The sequence below is a fragment of the Geotrypetes seraphini genome, chromosome 5 (assembly GCF_902459505.1).
Source record: "Geotrypetes seraphini chromosome 5, aGeoSer1.1, whole genome shotgun sequence".
NCBI classification, from domain to species: Eukaryota; Metazoa; Chordata; class Amphibia; order Gymnophiona; family Dermophiidae; genus Geotrypetes; species Geotrypetes seraphini.
Genome location: NC_047088.1, coordinates 11,019,948 through 11,039,739, shown reverse-complemented (window position 1 = coordinate 11,039,739; position 19,792 = coordinate 11,019,948).

Here is a 19,792-nt window from a genome sequence, read left to right as displayed (position 1 = left end):
TCTTTTCACTCTCTTCCATCCAGCGTCTGTCCTCTGTCTCTTCAATCCAGCATCTGCTTCTTCCATCCACTGTCTGCCCTCTACCCCTCCCCCTTCCATATGGTATCTGCGTTCTTTCTATGCCCCTCTCTCCTACACCAGATCTAGCATCTTTGTCCCTCTTTCCTTATTTTTCATCTGACCCCCCTTCCCAGCATCAATCTCTTTCTACTTTGTCATTCCTCTGTCTCTCCCCTTTCCCTCATCTGATATCTCTATTGCATCCTGACTCCTTCCCCTCCTCTAATCTCCCTGCCAGCTGTTTCCTTCCAATGCTCCTCTTCACCTGTCCAGCAGTACCTTCTCCCTTTCTTCCTCCCCTTATCCAACAGTAATTCTCGTCCCTTCCCTTCCCCTTCTCCCCTGTCAGCAGTATCCCCTTCCCCTCTCTTGTCCAGGAGTACCCCTTCTCCCTTTCCTCCTCCCCTTATCCAACAGTAATTCTCATCCCTTCCCTTTCCCTTCTCCACTGTCAGCAGTAGCCCTTTTCCCTCCCTTGTCCAGGAGCACCCCTACTCTCTTCCCTCCTTCCCTCTCCAGCAAATGTTTCCAATATGTAGGCTAGCGGCAGCTCTGTGTGCTTTTAACTTCGGCACACAGCTGCCCCTAAGCAGTATTTTAGCCGCGGTTTCATGAGGCAGCCTCGGGGCCTTTGGTAGGCCGGCCCGCTTCGATGATGCGATGTGGGCCAGCCTACCAAAGGCCCCGAGACTGCCTCATGAAACCGCGCTAAAATACTGCTTAGGGGCAGCTGTGTGCCGAAGTTAAAAGCACACAGAGCTGCCCCTGCTTGTTTGGGGGTGCGGAGATATACGCGGCAGGAGGAGGAGGTAGAAGGCAGGAGTGCCAGCATAGCAACGGCAACAGGAAGTTGCACGTCAGCTGACGCTGGCACTTTTTGCTGCGGCGGGGTCCCGAATCCTTCGCGGACCGGCAACATTTTTGGGGGGACCGGCACTGCGGCGGTTGAAGAACTATGCTCTAAAGCGCCGGAGAGAGACACTGAAGAGACCAGCTTGTGGGAGGGAGCAGAATTCCAGGAACCCCCACAAATTTTGAAAAACCGCAAATGCGGGTTTTTTGCCTGTCAAAAGGCAGTGGAGGCAGGAGAGGGCAGCTGGAGAGGCATGAGAGGGCAGCTTTAGCGCTGGCGGGTGAAGAAAATCACTCGCGGTCTGCTCCGACCGCCTCTTCCTGTAATAAAGTCGGGCTACACCAATCAGGAGCTGCAGCCCAACTTTACTACAGGAAGAGGCAGTCGGAGAAGACCGTGAATGAGCGATTCCACGATTCGCGAACTGCGAATTCATGGGGGAACACTGTAGAAAAGAGTAACAGTTAAGGGAAGGAGGAGGGACAGGGGTGATATGATACGGACATATAAATATTTGAAAGGTGTTAATATAGGACCAAATATTTTACCGAGAAGGGAAATTGGTAAAACCAGAGGACATAGATTGAGGTTAAAGGGTGGTCGAGTTATGAGTAATGCTAGGAAATTATTTTCCACGGAGAGGGTGGTGGATGCCTGGAATGCCCTCCCGAGGGAGGTGGCGGAGAGGAAAACTGTGTCGGAATTCAAAAAAGCGTGGGATGAACACAGAGGATCGCTAATTAGAATATGAAAAGGCAAACTTTCATGGTCTGAATTCCGCAAAGGAGATGGTGTGGATAGGCCGGAGTGAGCGTCAGCGGCAACGCCAGTCATTGGAACCCAAAGACAGTACCGGGTAGACTTCTAAGGTCTATGGCCCGGAATCAACAAAGAAAAAAAAAAAGACATTTTAATTTAAAATTTAATCATGAAATTGCGATTACAGGGCTGACTGGATGGACTATTCAGGTCTTTATATGCCGTCATGTACTATATGTAATACTATGTTACAGCAGTTGGATTATTAAGGCCAGTACTTATTTGGATGGTGTCATTGCCTCTAACGTTCAACTTATATGTAAAGAATGACTTGTCTAGCTGTATAGTGACTTTGCTTTTGCCTCCCACCTTCTGTTCATAGCATTTGAGCCTTTGTTTCAGCTAAATTCACTAAAATCTGTTCCATAGCTAGCGGAGCATTCATTGACACCCCCTGTTCATGTGTCTTCTACGCCTCAACTCTTACAATCCTGTCTTCTATTTTCTTCCGATAGAACAAGATGCCGGTTCAGTTCAGGGCATTTGTTCTCAGGGGGCTCAGACTGAGCGCACGGTGGCGTCACTGAGCATTGTAAAGACTGTCTGGCCACTGATTACTGTCTGTTACCTCCCGTTGACTCCATTTCTTACTTTGATTCCTATAGGGAAAACCCATCTCTGGAGCTTAATCATGCTCTTATATACTACAGAATGAAAGCCGACAAAAAAAAAACAAAAAAAAACCCAGAGAAAGGAAAGGGTCACACATCCTCTGAATTTCTTTCTGCAACAAAATACCTGTTCCATTATTCTGAAAGCAACTTTTATGCATCTCCAGACCCAGCAGTGTGGTGTTACATATATCAAGGTGCTACTGTGCTGTTTCCATCATCAACACACTGATTGGGAACTGCACATTATTGTATTAATTATTGTATGGTAGCGGAGGAGTAGTGTGAGAACCTGAAGGGCCCAAGTTCAAATCGCACAGCAGCTCCTTGTGGCAAAAACTCATAGCTATTTTTTTTAGGTACATCAGAAGCAGAAAACCTGTGAGGGAATCTGTGGGACCGTTGGATGACCAAGGAGTGAAAGGGGTGCTCAGGGAGGATAAGGCCATAGTGGAAAGACTGAATTAATTCTTTGCTTCGGTCTTTACGGAAATGGTTTTCAAGGGTGATGATGCGGAGGAACTGAAAGAAATCTCGGTGAATCTGGAAGATGTACTGAGCCAAATCGCCATTACCGGATAGTATACATCCCAGAACTCAAACATGAAATTGCTGACCTGCTGTTAGTGTCGCTAAAATCGTCTATAGTACCTGAAGATTGGAGGGTGGCCAATGTTATGCCAATTTTTAAAAAGGGCTCCAGGGGAGATCCGGGAAGTTACAGACCGGTAAGCCTCACTTCGGTGCCTGGCAAAATGATAGAAACAATTATAAAAAATAAAATTTTAGAACTCATAGACAAACATGATTTAATGAGACAGAGTCAGCATGGGTTCAGCCGAGGGAGATCTTGCCTCACCGGTATATAAGAAATAAATTACATTACATTACATTACATTACAATTTGCTTGACTTCTTTAAAAGTCTGAATAAACATGTGGATAAAGGTGAGCCGGTTGATGTAGTGTATCTAGATTTTCAGAAAGCTTTTGATAAAGTTCCTCATGAGAGGCTCCTCAGAAAATTAAAGTTTCATGGAATAGGTGGCAAAGTTCAGTTGTGGATTAGGAATTGGTTATCGAATAGAAAACAGAGGGTAGGGTTAAATGGTTATTTTTCTCAATGGAGGAGAGTAAACAGTGGAGTGCCACAGGGGTCTGTACTGGGAAAAAGCCTGTTTAGGCGAAACGGGTCCCGTCGGGCACATAATTATTGGGGCAAGCAATTTTACTACAATAAAGGATAAGTAATTAATGTTGCACCAGTCGTTGGTCAGTTTTTGAATTTAATGAAGAATTTCCTAACAGACTGATTAAGAAGTACACAGATTGATGATTCAACCCTATGAGTGAGGGTTTCTTCGTATTGTGGAATTATCCTATTACCTCACATTCTGTCTTCTATTTTTTGCTGTTTTAGTCTGTACTAGAGAGTTGCGCGGGGACAGAAATCCCACCCGTCCCCACCCGTCCCCGCCAAAATCCCACCCGTCCCCACCCGTCCCCGTGAGGAATCCCTCCGTCCCCATGAGGAATCCCTCCGTCCCCACCCGTCCCCGTGAGGAATCCTCTCCGTCCCCACCCGTCCCCGCGAGGAATCCCCTCCGTCCCCACCCGTCCCCGCGAGGAATCCCCTCCGTCACCATCCTTCCCTATAAACTTCAGAAATAGTTATTTTATTTAATTATGCTACTGAATTAAAGGCTCTGGTAGAGACCCATTTACAAATAAGCAAAGAGACTTTATTAATTTGGAAATATTAATTGGGAAGAATACATACTTTGTAAATGGGTTTCTACCAGAACCTCTAATGTAAATATAAATACTCAGCTGATGAGAACCCACAAACTGTCAGCTGAGGACTTCCTTTGCAGTTGGCCTGGGGTCCCTTTTGCCAAGCTTGGCAGGCAGCAGTAGCGTCCCTGAGTCACAGATGCTGGCACCTCAGTGGCTCATGGATGCTGCCAGCGACTGCTGCGCTTGGTGGAGGGGAGTTCTGGCCATCTCTAGAGGAGGTCCTCTGCTGGCGGTGCTTGGGGATCCCCACCAGTCACATCAAGGGTCAACAAGTACTTCAACACTGTAGAAATAAAACCAGAAATGCATTTCCTTTTCTTTTGAACACAAAACAAAGACATCTGCCATATACATTTCCCAAAGCTAACATATTTTAGTCAATAAATTCCGTTTTTTACCTTCGTTGTCTGGAGACTTATTTTTCCATAAAGTTGGTCCCAGTTTCTTTTTTCCGCTTTCCCATCTTCTGTAAATTCTTCTGTTGCTGTCCATTGGTTCCCCCTACCATGGTCCAGCATTTATCTCTTTCTCATCTTTCGCCTGCCCACCAGCCCCATGCCCAACATTTCTCCTTCTATCACCCCTCTCCAATACTATGCCACATCTCTCCCTCCATTCCCTTCACCACTGTCCAATATTCCTCCCTCTTGCATCCCTTTCAATCTGTCCCATTGTTCCCTTGCCACATTTCTCACTCTCATCTTTTTCTTCCCTATCACATTCTGTACCTTCCTCCCTACGACCAAAAATTCTCCTCTTTCTTCCATTTGCCGTGTGTGTGCCGTGAGGGAGGTCTGGTGCCCCAGAGTATGAGCAGGGGTGCCCACACTTTATGGGCTTGCGAGCTACTTTATAATGACTAAGTCAAAATGATCTACCAACAATAAAATTTTAAAAAAACACAAAGCACAATGAAAGGCAGAGAAAATGTTAATTATTCATATTCTGGGTTTTTTCAAAGAGGTCACGGCAGATGACTCTATGCAATGTTACCTCGGTAAAAAAATACAAAAATAGACAAATACACCCCCTCCCTTTTTACTAAACCACAATAGTAGGTTTTAGCACAGGGAGTTACGCTGAATGCCTCGCGCTGCTCTCAATGCTCATAGGCTCCCTGCGCTAAAAAACGATATTGCGGTTTAGTAAAAGGGAGCCATAGTGCAAAATATAGACAGCAGATATAAATTCTCAAAACAGACACATTTTGATCACTAAATTGAAAATAAAATCATTTTTCCTACCTTTGCTGTTTGGTGATTTCATGAGTCTCTGGTTGCACTTTCTTCTTCTGACTGTACATCCAATCTTTCTTCCTTTCTTTCAGCCTCCTGTATGTTTCCTCTCCTCCAGACCTCATTCTCTCCCCCAACTTTTTCTTTCTGTCTCCCTGTTCTCCCTTCTTTCTGTCTCCCTGTCTGCCCCCTTTTTTTCTTTCTCCGTGCCCTCCCCCAAGCCACTCAGTTTGCTGCCACCGCCATCGGGGAATAGCCCCCAAGCCACCGCTGTCCCAAGCTTTCCCTGCAGAAGCGTCGCGCTGACCAGCATTCTGCTCCCTGACGTCAATTCTGACGTAGGAGAGGAAGTTCCAGGCCAACAAGGCATTTCTCCTCATTCCATCCAGCCTGAGCCCCATCTCTCCTTGATCCAGCATTTCCCTTCTGTGTTTGTCAGAATTACCATTCCACCTATTTTCCAGCATCAACCTTCTTTGTGTCCATCTCACCTATATCCCTATCTCACCACTTTTTCAGAATCTTCATTTGTCTCTGTCCTTGTCTTTACCCCATGTTCACCATTTGCCCTTTCAATGTCTTTATCTCCCCCCCCCACACACACTTTTTCAGCATTACTTATATGTCTCTATTTCACCTCCTCTTCATGTCCCCTCTGTATCTCTATCCTTATTCAGTAGGTCCTGCTTACTCTTTCTCTTCTTTGTGTCACTATCTCCATTTTCAGATTTCCCCCCTTTTCCTTTGTTACTGCACCCGATAGCCAGAATCTTTCCACCCTCCCTCCACTCTGGCCCAGCCCAGTATGAAATATTTCCTTTTTTCCCCTCCCCTCTCTCTTCTCCTCCCTCACCCACGAGTCCTGCATCTGGCCCTCTCCCTTCTACCTGCACCTGGCAACACCCCCCTGCTCCGCGGCTCTCTTCAGCAACTCGTCAGCAGCGGTGATCAAGACAAGCTGTCGACATCGAGGCCTTCCCTCTACGAGTCCCGCCTTTGTGGAAAAAGGAAGTTGAAACAAGCGGGACTCGCAGAGGGTAGGCCCCGACGTCAGAAGCTTGTGTCGATCGCTGCTGCTGAGTTGCCGAAGAGAGCCGCGGAGCAGGGGGTGTGGCCGGAAGCAGGTAGAAGGGAGATAGGAAGGCTGTAGAAGCTCCGGAGCATGACACCGACCCCGGCCAGAATGATTTCTTTTTCAGGCGTGCAGCTTACAAAGTCCGACGTCGCAGCGGGAAATAGCCATGCTGAGCAGTGAGCTCAGCACGTACACAGATGAAAGCCTTGCTTGCTGATTGGTCCGGCGGCACGGCGGGGCGGGGTGGGGCCTGTGGGAGTCCTGTGGGCCAGGGGGCGTCCCCGTGAGAGTCCCGTGGGCCAGGGGGGGAACCCGCGGGATCCCCGCGGGACCCGCGGGATCCCCGTTCCCATGAAGACCTCTAGTCTGTACTGGGACCTGTATATTTAACTTATTTATAAATGATCTAGAAATTGGAATGACAAGTGAGGTGATTAAATTTGCAGATGACACTAAACTGTTCAAAGTTGTTAAAACGCATGCGGATTGTGAAAAATTGCAGGCGGACCTTAGGAAATTGGAAGGCTGGGCATCCAAATGGCAGATGAAAGTTAATATGGACAAATGCAAAGTGATGCACATTGGGAAGAATAACCTGAATCACAGTTACTGGATGCTAGGGTCCACCTTGGGGGTTAGCACCCAAGAAAAGGATCTGGGTATCATTGTAGACAATATGATGAAACCTTCTGCCCAATGTGTGGCGACTGCGGCCAAAAAAGCAAACCTCATCTGTAGTATTGTGTTAAATTCTAGTCTCCTTATCTCAAGAAAGATATAGTGGCACTAGAAAAGGTTCAAAGAAGAGCATCCAAGAAGGTAAAGGGGATGGAACTCCTCTCGTATGAGGAAAGACTAAAAAGGTTGGGGCTCTTCAGTTTGGAAAAGAGATGGCTGAAGGGAGATAGGATTGAAGTCCTGAGTGGAGTAGAACAGGTCCAAGTGGATCGATTTTTCACTCCGTCAAAAATTACAAAGACTAGGGGGACACTCGATGAAGTTACAGGGAAATACTCTTAAAACCAATAGGAGGAAATTTTTTTTCACTCAGAGAATAGTTAAGCTCTGGAGCACGTTGCCAGAGGATATGGTAAGAGCAGATAGTGTAGCTGATTTTAAGAAAGGCTTGGACAAGTTCCTGGAGGAAAAGTCCGTAGTCTGTTATTGAGAAAGACATAGGGGAAGCCACTGCTTGCCCTGGATCGGTAGCATGGAATGTTGCTACTCTTTGGGGTTCCAGAATCTTATGTTACTCTCTGGGTTTCCGGAATCTTGATATTCTTTGAGATTCTGTTTGGAATGTTGCTATTCCTTGGGTTTTGGCCAGGTACTAGGGACCTGGATTGGAGAACGGACTACTGGGCTTGATGGACCATTGATTTGACCCATTAAGGCTATTCTTATGTTCTTCTGTAATCCTTTATTGCATGTATTGTGTTATCCTGAGATTTCAGGTGGTGCCGCAAGATGCCGGGGAGGAGGAGAGGTGCCGGCTGACTCGTGGCGATGGGCACATCCTGTAGACAATCAGCCAATGCCAGCGCCTCTCCTCCCCCACTGGCCGCTCAGGGCCCGTCATGAGGGCCTTTGCACATGCGCAGATGTTGACGCTATGATGTCACACCTGCGCACGATATCATCGTGTCAATGACCGTGCCTCTACGTTTAGTGTGCCTCGGCTCGACGAAGTGTGCAGGACTCTGCTCTGTTGCCTCAGGAGAAGGTCATGGGAAACCCCTCCTGTATCGTGCCAACAGAACATACTGAGCTGGGGGGTGGGTGGAGCCCCTCACTGTGTGGTCACCAGGAGTCAAATCTGACTCAAGGGCACATCTGGATCTGCAATTATCCTTTATTGTAGCCCACTTGGAACTTTGTGGTTAAGCAGAATATAAATATGGACATTAAATTGTGGGGGAGAACAGTCATGAATAAACTCCCCCCACTGTAGGTTTCCATGTACATCGGGGAGTGAGAGTGACGCAGGGAAGAGGGACAAGGACCGACAGCATGAGATTGGAAATGAGTATTTGCAAGGGATTATTGTGGAGGACATAGAAGGAAGGACAGGCTGAAAACCAGGAGTCACATCCCACATCTCCTACTGACCCTTTCCATGAGCTCAGGCAAGTCAGTTTATGTCTCATGATCTCAGGCATTGTCAGCCCTCTGGGGAAGGGACTTTGTGCACCTGAGAAGGAACAATAGCACAAAACAGGGCACGTTGACAGCAGCTGCCTCTTAATAGGGTGGTCCCTACGCTCTCCGAAGAAGCGCGAGGGTCCGCGGTGTTTTAACGTAGACAACCTCCACCGATAGGCGGTATAGAAATAACGAATAAATGGAAAATAAAATCTGCGAGAACTTGAATGGCATAAGAAATCATTACCCGAGGCCAAGTTCTTTAAGATTTGGGGGGGACGGGAGGTTTGGCCCAGGGGTGCTAAGCTCATATTGCATCCATCGTTCAGTCAATCAACAGGAGGATAATCTGGCTCCCTTACAATGACTAGAACATGACTTCACCCCCAACACCAGTGCTAACAGGTAGGACTGCATCTAAGTATTCCCCTGCTCAGTCGGTCAATTGTGATCCCAGTTGAGATCCATTCTTGACAGGATTTCATGGGTTAAAGGAGTCATTCTAAAGGCCCCTTTGCATAGCTGGGAGGAGATGCAGGAGAAGAGGGTCCAGAATCCAATTCCACAGCAGCACTGGCACAAATGCCTGGAAGCACTGATCCACAGCCACAGCCACCCCTCTTGCTTCCAGCTTACCACTGCAGCACAAACACAGCTGGTTCAAAAGCTTCCGCCTCCTCCTCTTCCTCCCGTTTCCAGGTATCGGGTGCAATTCAGGCCCAGCTGCTAAACCGGCTGCAGTCACACTTCCTGCCTCCAGGTATCACTGCAGCACTGGCTCAGCTGGTTAACCGGCTGCAGCCTCCCCCTCCTGCTTCCAGGTATAGTGGAACCAGGGAAACATTCAGAGCAGAGGCCTCCCCTTGTAGCAGTGTTTGTAGAGATGCTTCTGCTTCAGCAAGTGGTGCAGATTCTTGCCCCTGATATGGGGCCCCCTTCCAGGGACAGCGCCTCAGTAACCGTAAATGCACAGACTTTAAAACCACCATGTTTCGTTCCCGTGATGTATGGCCAGGGCCACAGAGCACTAGATCTGGAAGGTGGGGCTAGCGGTCCCGTGGGTGATCCGTAGCAGAGAGGTGCAGCCAAGCCTGGGTTACAGCTCCGAGGCCTCTGGAGATTCTCAGCAGCCTATGGAGGGATCACGGTGGAGGCGTGTGAGGGAGCGCGGGATGGGGCAGGTTCTAAGAAGTGAAATGACGGACTGTCTTGGGGATCCAAGATGTTGGGAATGGCTGATTTTCACCTCATCATGGGTCCAAATCCAAATCGGGTTACTCCTCCCCTCCCTTTTACTAAGCTGCGGTAGAGATTTCTACCGTGGCCTGGAGTGCTAAATACTCAGGCGCTGCTCCAACGTTCATAGAATTCTTAGGAGCAGTGGAGCAGCATCTGAGCATTTAGTGCCCCAGGCTACGGTAGAAATCTCTACCGCGGCTTAGTAAAAGGGGGAGTTTATTATCTAAACTATTTTCTAACCTCCTGTGTGATAAAAATGAACTCAAAATGTTTTTACTAAGTACTTTTAATATAAGAACACAACTTAAGAATAGCCTTATTGGGTCAGACCAATGGTCCATCAAGCCCAGTAGCCCATCCAGGTCCCTAGTACCTGGCCAAAACCCAAGGAGTAGCAACATTCCATTCAGAATCCTAAAGAATAGCAAGATTCCGGAATCCCAAAGAATAACAAAAGATTCCGGAACCCCAAAGAGCAACAAAAGATTCCGGAACCCCAAAGAGTAGCAACATTCCATTCAGAATCCTAAAGAATAGCAAGATTCCGGAACCTCAAAGAGTAAGAAAAGATTCCAGAATCCCAAAGAGTAGCAACATTCCATGCTACCGATCCAGGGCAAGCAGTGGCTTCCCCCATGTCTTTCTCAATAACAGACAATGGACTTTTCTGCCAGGAAATTTGTCTAAACCTTTTTTAAACCCAGAGCTTAACCATTCTCCGAGTGAAAAAATATTTCCTTCTATTGGTTTGGAAAGTATTTTCCTGTAACTCCATCGAGTTTTGGAGAGGCTGTTCTTGTGACTTAATCACGTTTTCCCGCAGTCAGCCACATATGCATGTTTGATGTAGTGTTTCATTTGGGCTAAGGATGCATGCAAGGCCCAGTGTATGCAAATCTGTCTCATCCATATTCAATGCATACGACGCTGAAACCTCCACTGGATAGATGTGCTTTCAGCTCTGGACCTGCCTGGGCTCTCTCTGCTCCTTGGGTGGGATTGTGAGCTTGTGGTAGAAAGGCAGCTGCTGGCACGGCTGGGATCCTGCAGAGAATCACTCCCTAAGGCATATTTGCAATGTCTCGTTAATAAAATCACAAAACATGATGGAGAATCTTCAGTGGTTTCCTCCTGAGGCCTATTGGAAAAGGGTTTAATGACAGCAGAGGAGGAAGGGGGAACAGCGAAAGTGCCCAGGTGCTTAATGCATTTTCAAGAGTAGATTTCTCTGTGCAGGAGATGTCACATTGGATTTTTTGATGTCTGCAGATAAAGGATTGATATGTCCGTGTTTGCTCTGCAGGTTCCCTCCATCCCTCCATCCCTCCCTCTCTCTCTCTCTCTCCAGTCAGGCTCACTTTCAGTTCCTGGAAATGTTTCCAGCTATCTTTAAGAGAAGGCGCTGTAGTTTCAAAGACCTTACATTTTACATCTTCAAGGATTTTGGAAGCTCTGAAAAATTCTCAAACTGCGTAAATGGGAAAAATATGTGGAGAGAATTAGCCCACAGGGAAGGCTTTTCTTCTCATGAGCAAAAAGCCTTTTGGACCGGCTTGCAAGATGCTCCATCCTGTTACCCACAACTTGCGACAGTTACACCGAGGCAGTGGCAAGTAAAACCGCCAACAGTGTGCTGATCATCAAAGCAATCCCTTGTACAATCCTCAGAGGGCTGAGTTTGCAGCTTCAACTGCAAAATTAAACCCGTGTGATGCAGTAGGCTGATGAGATGCTAATTTCATGCGCATTAACCGGGGGAAGTCTGCCAGACACGTGCAGAAAGGTTTTGCAGGGAGGGCAGCTCACGTTGCCCATGACCAGAGGAAGCAAAAGGGCCACATGTGCTCCTGTTGGGTACATATGGCCCCCAATTACCTGAACAACCGTCTTTGCCGCTACCGACTACCCAGATCAAGAAGAACTCAGAATCTTTTCACCTTCCCCCCTCATAATGATACCCGACGTAAGAAACTTTACGACAGCCTTCTAGCAATTCAGGCAGCGAAAATTGACCCCACCATCACCAAACTGATGATCAAAACAACAGACATCAAAGTGTTTCGGAAAGAAATCAAAACATTTCTTTTCAAAAAACACGTCCTTACTTAATATTCCCCTCCCCAATCACACATGCACTCTCCCCAGTAAATAACACACTAGTCATCCCCTTGAACCTCATTTACCAAAAATATCCAAACTCCTAAATAAGCATCTCCCTTAGGTATCCATTTAACCTTCTCCTAAATAAGCATCTCCCTTAGGTATCCACTCAACTGATTCCTTCAAAGTTAGGTATCTTTCTTCAGTTGCCTATATTGTTTCCCCCACTGAACCTTGTAACTACTTGAACCCTGTCAAGCTATTCTATCGATAAATCCAGATATCTTATACTTGTATTTCTATACCACAACATGTAATTTACTTAAATCGTTGTAATGTAATTCTCTCGGTAATGTCCTGATCTCTTTTAACTGTAATCCGCTTAGAACCGCAAGGCACAGGCGGAATAGAAATCACAAATGTAATGTAATAAACCTGAACCTTACAAACATTTCTTGCCCATAAAATGTTTGTGAGACTAATAGTTATGCGCAGAAGAAGAAAAGCACCAAGAGCCTCAATGAATTGGGACTAGTCTCTATTGACCCGACACGTGTCACGTTTCGGCACCCAACGCCTGCATCGAGGGCTATCGTACAATTGCCAGACTAGAAATACGTCGCAACAAAGAGCCAAGATCAAACAGTCCAAACGCGGTCCTGAATCTGAGCGTGCAATCTTGGCCTCTCGCTTGGACTTTTTGACATGGGTTCTACCTTGCAATATACTGTAGTTCTATTCTGGCAATTAGATGGTATCTACTACAACCGATGACCCCTGAGGCTGGCGCTGGGCGCTGAAACACGCCTCCCAATTCATTGAGGCTTTTGGTGCTCTGTCGGTTTGGTCATTATTAGATGTGCTTTGACCCTTTCTGTGAACGACATGTGCTCGCACTTTTGTGCGCATGAAATATCGCCTCCTGTCTGTCTCTTAAAGTTGCAGATCCTGGTCTGGTCACTGGAAACAGACAAAACCCCACAACCTGGCACTAAATCCTCTCGACCAGCCCTTCTGCGCTGCCCCAGACCTTACAAAATTCTCTCACAGACATACAGTAATAACCACAGCTTCCTTCTACACTCTGCGGAGGAGTACTTGACCACATGCACCTATGTGGACCATACAAATTAATTCTTGGGCCCAACCCTTTTCTGCACTGTGCCGCTGGCTACATGAGTGTACAGTCCGCAGTAATTGCATGCTTCAAAAGGGGCAGCTGTGCTGGGAAAGGTTAGGAAGGCACAATCTACGAATGAAATTCAAAGACCAACACAACTCAGTGACATACATACGTCTGTAAGAACCAATTTTAAGTGAATTTTCTTTGCAGCCAAATGCAGCTGCTCAGCAGTGAGTGTGTTTGCACATGTGCAAGGGAGGGGGATGGGCAGGGGCATGCAGCATAGTTCTGGATTGTGTGCCCAAGTCATTTTTCTCATTATTTATTCAATTTTCTATACTGTTCTCCCAGGTGCTCAAGCATTTTTCCCTGTCTGTCCCTTTGGGCTCACAATCTATCTAATGTACCTGAGGCAGTGGGGGGATTAAGTGACTTGGCCAGGGTCACAAGGAGCAGCGTAGATTTGAACCCACAACCTCAGGATGCTCAGGCTGAAGCTTTAACAACTGCAACCACGCTAGAAATCATAATTTAGCAAAAGTGAGCCAAGTATAGAACAATCCAGCCATGGTGGCATCACTGATGAGGTTGTCTCTTATTGGTGGAATGAGGCATTATGACATCACAATACCAGCTCTGGTTATCAGAGGCTCAAACTTTTTCACACTGTTTACTTATTCAATTTTCTAGACTGTTCTCCCAGTGGGGCTCAGAACAGTTTATATGAATTTGTTCAGGCACTCGAGCATTTTTCCCTGTCTGTTCCAGCAGGCTCACAACCTGTCTAATGTACGTGGGGCAATGAGGGGATTAAGTGACTTGCCCAAGGTCACAAGGAGCAGCGTGGATTTGAACCCATAACATGCAGGTGCTGAGGCTGTAGCTTTAACCACCACGCCACACTCTCCCCGTTATTTCTATTTCATTACAGCCCTTAATTTCGAAGCATCTCCACATGTAGAGAGTGCGCCCACAGGTACGTTTCAGAAAGACCCACCCCAGGGAGAGATTTCAAGGGGGTGCGGTGGGATCATGATTTGGACGTGGCTTTTGACAGCACAAAAATCTACACATGTAATTCCCCATTTTACACATGCGTGGGGGGAAACAAAATTTCCCGGCAGGTTTTCCACCAACTCAGAGACATGCAGAGATTTTTTTTTAAAAAGTGCTTATTTTGGACTGGGCTTTGCAGTTAGACAAGGGATTAAGGAGTTATTCTCTCTAATCGTCCTTTGTTTATTTCCAATTCTACAACAAAACCTAAAGTGATTTGCTTGAGCTATAAGTTACTACATGAACAAGAATCGGTAACAGTTAGTCGTCTTTTCAATATGATAAGCGGAATATCAATTTTTAATAAAACTTGGAAACTATCAACCGACTAGGAAGTTGCGATGTGAGGAGCAACGTTGTTTGGAAGGGCCTTCATTGAAGCAGGTGAGATTTAGGGGTTTATTGTCATTCCATGATAGCAGTTCAAGGAGCATTGGTGTGGAATACCTTGACGCTCGAAGTAAAGAAAGCTTCTACGCTATTAATTTTTATGAAATTGATAAAAAAACGAATTGCTTGTGCGATATTTTTCAGAACGATTTACTTATCGCGCTACGTTTCTGAAAGGAAGCTGATTTGATGTCTAGAAACATAGAAACATAGAAATTGACGGCAGAAAAGGGCCATAGCCCATCGAGTCTGCCCATACCAATGACCCACTTCCTGACTTTTACTCCCCTATAGATCCCACGTGAATATCCCATTTCCTCTTGAAATCCGACATGCTGCTGGCCTCAATCACCTGCTGAGGCAGCTCGTTCCAGTGATCGACCACCCTTTCGGTGAAGAAGTACTTTCTAGCATCACCTTGAAATTTCCCTCCCCTGATTTTCAGTGAGTATCCTCTGGTTACCGAGGGCCCTGTAAGACTGAAGATATCATCTTTCACCTCTATACGCCCCGTGATATACTTAAAGGTCTCAATCATGTCCCCCCTCTCTCTTCGCTCCTCCAGTGAGTACATCCGCAGTTTTTTTTAACCTTTCCTCATACGTGAGATCCCTGAGCCCCAAGACCATCCTGGTAGCCATACGCTGAACTGACTCAACTCTCAACACATCTTTCCGGTAGTGTGGTCTCCAGAATTGAACACAATACTCGAGATGAGGTCTCACCATGGATCTGTACAGTGGCATTATGACTTCAGGTTTTCTGCTGACAAAACCCCTACGGATGCAGCCCATCATTTGTCTTGCCTTGGACGAAGCCTTTTCCACATGATGGCAGCCTTCATATCATTGCTAATGATCACTCCTAAATCACGTTCCACCGTGGTCCTGGACAAGGTTTCACCATTTAGTGTGTAAGTTCTGTGTGGATTTTTTTTGCCTAGGTGCATTACTTTACATTTTTTAGCATTGAAGCCTAACTGCCAATAAGTCTTGTTTTTATTGCAATTGTGAATGTAATTTTGTATTTGCACAGAACTATAGGATGTAGCGAGTAAGAAATCTTTTAAATAAAAATAAAATAAATAATGAAAATTGCAGCCTTATGTCTATAGATTAGTATAATGGAGCAGCTACATATGGAAGTAGTACCATGTCCATGTGAAAACTGAGGGATCTTACTGTTCATTTTTTCCATCTGGATATTTCTAAGATGGCTGCTCCCGCTGTAGATGTGTCATAAGAACATAAGAACATAAGCAATGCCTCTGCTGGGTCAGACCTGAGGTCCATCATGCCCAGCAGTCCGCTCACGCGGCGGCCCAACAGGTCCAGGACCTGTGCAGTAATCCTCTATTTATACCCCTCTATCCCCTTTTCCAGCAGGAAATTGTCCAATCCTTTCTTAAACCCCTGTACTGTACTCTGCCCTATTACTCCCTCTGGAAGCGCATTCCAGGTGTCCACCACTCGTTGGGTAAAGAAGAACTTCCTAGCATTCATTTTAAATCTGTCCCCTTTCAACTTTTCCAAGTGTCCTCTTGTTCTTTTATTTTTCGAAAGTTTGAAGAATCTGTCCTTCTCTACTCTCTCTATGCCCTTCATGATCTTATAAGTCTCTATCATATCCCCTCTAAGTCTCCTCTTCTCCAGGGAAAAGAGACCCAGTTTCTCCAATCTCTCAGCGTATGAGAGGTTTTCCATCCCTTTTATCAAGCGTGTCGCTCTCCTCTGAACCCTCTCGAGTAACGCCATATCCTTCCTAAGGTACGGAGACCAATATTGGACGCAGTATTCCAGATGCGGGCGCACCATCGCCCGATACAATGGCAGGATAACTTCTTTTGTCCTTGTTGTAATACCCTTCTTGATTATGCCTAGCATTCTATTTGCTTTCTTAGTGTCTGTAAGGCCTTTTCTAAAATCCTGCTGGAGCTGAGCACATAGTAATATTTCATAGGCTCAACGCATCAGGGGTACGACATGATAAATCATACTGTCCACAACTAAAGCTCACTCAAACACGTTTGGGAGGGAGAGGCTGGGCAAGGGGTGTAATTCTGGGCGCCTCAAGTGCAGAGAAAGCTGGTCTTGGCTCTGCTAAGGCCTAGGAGCTCATCCAAAAGACACGGATGAGGGCATCCGCTCAAACTCAGGGGCGGGAAATTTCATGGCGACACCAGGAAATATTTCTTCACTGAGAGAGTGGTTGATCCTTGGAACGAGCTCCCGGTGCAGGTGATCGAGGCAAACAGCGTGCAAGAATTTAAGAGCAAATAGGATGCCTATGTGGGATCCCTAGAGGGTTAAGCCAAGGGAACCTGTCACCAGGAGTGGGATCCCTAAGATAGTAGACTTGGGAGTGGGTCAGTAGAGTGGGCAGACCTGATGGGCTATGGCCCTTATCTGCCGTCATCTTCTATGTTTCTATATTTCTATTTTGGGATACAGTTTCTAAATGGAAGAGCATTTCTGAGATCATAGAAACATAGAAGATGATGGCAGAAAAGGGCTACAGACCATCAAGTCTGCCCACTCTGCTTACCCACCCCCTGTCTATGCCCTAATGACCCAATTTCCTTATCTTGACCCTCGTAGGGATCCCACATGGGTATCCCATTTATTCTTAAAGTCTGGCACGCTGTCTGCCTCGATCACCTGCACTGGAAGCTTGTTCCAATGATCAACCACTCTCTCTGTGAAGAAATACTTTCTGGTGTCGCCATGAAATTTTCCGCCCCTGAGTTTGAGCGGGTGCCCTCTTGTGGCCGAGGGTCCCTTGAGAAAGAAAATATCATTTTCCACTTCGACACGTCCCGTGAGGTACTTAAATGTTTCGATCATGTCTCCCCTCTCCCTACGTTCCTCGAGAGTGTAGAGCTGCAATTTGTTCAGTCTCTCTTCGTTACCAAGCAGGAGAAAAGACCTATTGGGAATCTGCATTACCTTGCAAAATTTACTCAAATGAAACAAGAAGCTAAGCTTCTTTCTTTTTTTCAACACACTCTGTGCGGTTTTGTTTTGTTTTTTGGTGCTTTTGGATGGGTGAATTTGACCATCTGTCTTTATTGGTTTGGTACTGTTGTAAACCTCTCAATTTTTTTTTCCAACTTCAGTAAAATTTAATTTTGTTTGCAACAACATTCATTCTGTGAAGCGTTTTATTGGAAGACAGGGTGCGTCACCCTCTTGGGCCCCACAGTTTGTGCCACTCTCCACTAGAGGAAGAGCGAATTCAGGACTGCAGAGAGTTTCTATGTGCTCTGTGGTAATCAGAGGTGGCCTCAGGCTCCAGAGCAAGCTTACACTTGAGCATTACTTCAGATGAGGGGTACTAGCCATAGTCACTTTGGGGTGCCCAGACATGAGCATTTTCATGTCAAGATGTCCCCAGTAGCAAGAAGTGAAATCCAATAGTGTTTGGTTGCAGGGCTGGCGTTGGGGGTGTTGCAACCAGTAGGGCAATTCTTATGGCTGCCATAACACAGGGCTGGCTCAAGAGACTTTTCATTGGTGCCCCCCTGCTACCCCAATCTGTGCCTACACCCCCACCCCCTTTCCACCTGTAATCCAGTTTCTCCCCTTCTCTCTCAAGTCCCTCCCCTCCTCCTGCTGGACAAGGCACTGGCTCAGGGTGTTGTGCCAAAAGGTGCCAAAATCCTCTAGGCGTCTGAAGTAGACCAAACTGGGATTTTGTTACCCTTTATCAATGAAATCCTGAGCCGGTGCCTCACTTTCTCCATAGGTCGAGCCAACCCTGCCTGCCCTCCTCCCAAATTTCTGCCCTGGGCCCCAGCATCCCCAGCACTGAATGACCTTCACTGGATTAAAAATGAGGCTGCTACTTCCAGGTTTTTTTTTTTAGTGGGACATATGTGTGGGATGTAACATTACAATGATATTATAATTTTAAAAATGTTATTAAAACAAACTGTGCTTAAGATAGCTCTGTAACCTTGGTGAAGGGTTAGAGAGACGCCACTAGATCCTCTCAGGATAATAATACATTCTGCAGGAATTTGGAGCTTTTCCCAGCAGACAAGTATTTTTTAATGGCTTTGCACTTTTTCAGCGTTTACCACTGCTTGAGAACTTCGCATTTCTTTCTAAGGTACAGAGTAAAGTAATCTGTACCTTTTACCCACAGAGGAACTTAACAGACAGAGCGCATGTTAAACATTAACAAAGAATTTGGCAGCTGCATTACCAAAAGTTTATTGCACTCGTTAAATATGTCTGTAGCGTAGAGATCCAACAGCTGCGTTCCTCTAGAAACCGAGTTCTTTTGCAAGATGGAGTTTCTCGTATGGGGCCAATGGAAGAATCTAGAGGTGATGTAATAGATGAATCCTGAGACCTTGGCAGGACCCTTTGCAGGTATGCATGAAAGGATCAGATCTTGTGAAGGATTTATTCAATTATTCCAGTTTATTTTGATTTTCGCAGTTTTAAATATGGCTCATGTTATACACTCTTTGGAAGGTATGATGTAAGGAGAAAATGATGAATGGCTGCCTACGATTGAGGCAATTTCAGATTTTATGACTCTTGGACTTGGTATAAGTCCTTCTTAACAGTGGCGTACCTAGTATATGTGACACCCGGGGCCCATCATTTTTTGACACCCCCCCCAATCTGTACAAAAAACATGATTTTTAGTAACAATCCAAATGTCACACATGAGTACCTAGGAAAAGGCAGCATCTTACTGCAGTGAGCAGTACAACATCAATACACCCATTGTAAAACTAAACAAGCCAGACTAGTACAGATCAATCCTACACCGTCAATCCTAACAGAAAACCATGTCTTTCGAACACACAGAACACACCTTCGCCTAGTATGGAATATGTCATCACAAACTAACCCCTCCCCCTTTTACAAAACTGTAGTGTGGATTTTAGCCACGGTGGTAACAGCTCTGACGCTCATAGAATTCTGAGCATCAGAACTGCCACCACCACAGCTGGCGCTAAAAAACGCTCCACAGTTTTGTAAAAGAGGGGATAAAATAGAAATACATAGACAAAGGTTAAATTGAACCAGTAAGATGCTGGACTCTGCATACAATGCAACACCACAGAAACAGTGACACATGTCTCCTACAGCAATAAATAAATAGAAAATTTTTTCTACCTTTGTCTTCTGTGGTTTCTGCTTTCCTCATTTTCTTGTAACTCTTTTCCTTCCATCCACTGTCTGCCGTCTCTCTTTCCCTAAATGGCATCTTCTCTTCTTCTATGCCCCTTCTAGAAACTGTATGCCTCCCACTTCCATCTCTCCTTTCACCCCCA